We start from the raw sequence: 3,793 nt of genomic DNA, 5'->3' as shown, positions 1-3,793 counted from the left end.
ATCTTTATTTTTACGCAAGACCAACGCCAGCAGCAGTAATAAACCGAAGCTTCACATTTCATTTGCCTATTTCGGGATCTCATGCTTAAGCTCTTTTGAAACATCGCACCTTGGCAACCTAAGCCCTCCTCCCCTACCGTGGGAATCCTCCTAAACGCCAACCCTCCTCCCTCTCTCTCCCTCCCTCGCTTACGAAAACATACGCACGCACCAACAAGGCTATGGCTACTCCTCTCTTTATGAATGATTTTTGTGGTCTGCTCTGTCCCTGATTTTTTATGCCCCGTCTGTGGACCAGACGAGCTTATCACCTCCCTTGCAAATTCTGTCTCGTAAGCGTCTAGGTCTTTATCTGACAGTGGATAAACAGCGATGTCCCCAATTTCGTTTCCATGACTGAAATCTACAGTACTTATCACCTGTCAACAAAAGCGTGTGTCTGCGAGCTGATCAAATGTTATCTTTGCCTATCTGAGGATTTGTTAACCCAATTCAGTTATCCGTCTGTGCGGGTCAGACACAGTACATCACACCAACTCAGACGACGGACAAAAAATGGATAGCAATAGCAAGAGGTGAAGTGCCTCCTTCAGTGGTATATAGGTCAACTTTGTAGCACCAGAATGTGCACAAAAAACTTGAAGGTCGCCCTAGTACCACTGACGCCTCCAAAGGCAGGCAGCTGAGAATGGCCACTTATAAACAGAATATAGAAGAAAAATTCATCATTGCTGCAATTAATCATTATGAATTGTTTTCGCCGTGGCGTGCGTATGAGAAGGAAATATTTCTGCCACTGTTGATTCGTTATGTAGACCGACAGCACTAGTTCGAATTCCGGGCGGGGCAGATGCACTTCTCAGTTAATTCCACGTGGGTCTAAGTTATTCCTAAGCTTTGGTTAATTCTGTATTAAACAAAATTTGTAGCTGTACATTTCTATATAAATATATATACATAAATATTTCGTGATCAAGTTAATTCTATATATATATATATATTATATATATATATATATATATATATTATATATATATATTTGTGTGTGTGTCTTCTTTTGATTAATCCTTAGTCCGGGTCGCTGTTTTTAATGAGCCTACTCCAGCTGTTTCTATCTTATTTTGGCAGATGTTCTACGAATGGATGCGTTTCCCGACTCGAAACCGCCCCATTTATCTGATCTAACGCATACTCTGAAATATCATATATATATATATCTGGCCGTGTGTTGTGTGTCTATTTTTCCGCGCGTGTGTGTTTGGGAGCTGAAAATGTTTTGGATAAAGGCAAGGCGTATGTTGGCCTCTGTAGCACTGCTTGTATTGAGCTAGAAATAAACATAAACACACACACACACACACACAAACAGTAATTACTTGGAGTGTTGCCCAGAAATTCAGCAAAATATTAGAGGTGAAAATCGCCCTAACTGTATTGATTAGACGAAGCGGCGTTGTCTGATGCATCTCTCCGGCTAGGATCTCTCAGGAACTGTTGCACTGAACAGATATAGCGAGAGAGAGAGAGAGAGAGAGAGAGAGAGAGAAAGAAGGCGGGGATCTCGGACTTGCTTGTGATACATTGTTCAACTTTGTTACACTACTACTCCCTGTCCTTGCATCCTGTATCGGATAACGTATAGAATGCAGCAAGCAATGTTTCCGAAGCATCTCTGGATATTAAACACTCCTTTGGGGCCCTTTTTTTTTATTATCTAAATACTCATGTGTGTATCACAGATATCTCATGATGTTTCCGAGTTCATTTTAAACAATTATGATAAATAAATCACCTGTTCTTTAGCTTTTATTTATTTTTCTTTTAAATTTTTCCGTTTTGTTTGGATTTCACGCCATGCTTTTGTATCTGTTCTCACGAGTTAACCATACGATTTATACAAGTGTTTTATAATAATATCTAACAGGTGTCAGAGCAAGTAGAACTGTTTTCTATTACATTCAACATATTCTCTAGCCTAGGTAAACACACACACAAACACCTATATATATATATAATATATATATAAATAATATATAATATATTTAATATACTATATATATATATATACTATATATAATATACTTAGTATATATATAGAATTTAGCAGTTTCTCCTAACAGAGGGTGGCTCCCAAGGAGAGGCAAGGCACAGATCACTGCCCCATTCATACCTTTACTTTTACTGCTGAATCATGGATGAAATCACTGTGCAGGAAACTCACGCCATTAGCCACTTCATGCATCTTTACAGGATTCTCATCAACAGCGCATTGGACCTCCTGACACTAAATGTACCATTAATTCCTATCTTGCATTTAGTTCCCACTTCTTCTGTGGTCTTCCCCCTTTTCTAAAACATCATATATTCTTTCATTATATGTCTTTGACCCCAGACCATTTTTCGTCCATTTTCTTCTTGTACGCTCTCCCCAGTTCCTTCTTTGCAAACTCACTGATTTTAAATACCCTTCTGGCTACATATCCACTATTTCCTCTGCAACTCGAACTTCCATCTGTCTTAAATTTTGCTTAAATTATGATCTGCTGTACCTCAAAGCTCTCCTCTTCTCTTCATCAACTTATTCTTCCATTTACTCTGTGCTAATGCATAATTTAACAAACTCTTGTCCTTACTGGTTCGTCTTCCCAAGTTCACTCTCTTCAGAAGCTATGTTACCTCCAATGATCAATCCTCTTTAGTAAACAAAGATTTCCACAAGACTCTTGTCCCTGAGTAGCGATAAGAAAATGTTTACTTTTATAATTTTGGAAAAGAATAGGTGCTTACTTCCTCCCTAGTCTGAACATAGCCAAATTCAAAATGTTCATTTCAAAGAACTAACGTTGGTCTTCAGAAATTCCTGCGTATCTGACTCTCACAGCTGATCTTTACCTGAATGTCTGTTCTGGTCCCCGTTTATTAGGTGAACAGTTGCCATCATGCCTTATGTACAGGACCAAAACTGAATTCGGCAGTACACAGACCTTTAAGTCCCCTGCAGAATTACAGAGGAAAAACTATAGTGACAAACTGGAAACGACAAGAGTTTGTTAAATTATGTTTTAGTACAGAGCAGATGGAAAGTAAGTTGATGGTAAGGAGAGGAGAGCTTTGAGGTATAGCAGATCATAATTTAAAGTAAATTTAAGACTGACAGAAGTTCGAATTGCGCAGAAATCGGTGGCTATGTAGCAGGAGAGGTAGTTAGCACCAAAGTGAGTTTCCCCAAGAAAGAGCTGCGGAAAGCGCACAAGAAGAAAATGGATGAAAAATGGTCTAGGGTTAAAGACTCAAGCTTTTCGGCGAAGAAAGTTTACAAGCCAAGTACCGAAAATTTTCGTGAGTGTGGAAGCCTTGATTTAGCAAAATCAAGAGAAGTTTTTTTAAGCTGCAGTTGAGTGGTGCAGTTTCTTTGGTGTCTTTCACATTAAAATTTGTCAAGAGAACGTGTAGTACAATTTCACTAGATGTTTTTGTTACACACAAATTTTTAGTGACGTGGTCCAACTGCATTATTTTGTGACGAACTCTCGTTCGATAAAAAAAAAAAGTTCACCAGCGATATTATGCATATTTAATTAATTCTCTATCAGCAAATGTTTATTTTCCTCTGATTCATGGGATCCTGCGTACTACACTCATTCTTGGCTCATTTTAAATTATCATATATAATTACTGATCCATCGTTTCACTTTGAAAATATTAACTTGTGATTATTTAATTGCAGGATAAAATATGTTAACACTGAAGACTGCGATGATGAACAGCATGTTGATGAAAGATTGTTTCAAGA

This window comes from Macrobrachium nipponense, chromosome 35 (assembly GCF_015104395.2).
Source record: "Macrobrachium nipponense isolate FS-2020 chromosome 35, ASM1510439v2, whole genome shotgun sequence".
Taxonomy (NCBI): Eukaryota; Metazoa; Arthropoda; class Malacostraca; order Decapoda; family Palaemonidae; genus Macrobrachium; species Macrobrachium nipponense.
The sequence above is the reverse complement of the archived record's forward strand: the minus strand, read 5'-3'. Positions refer to the sequence as shown.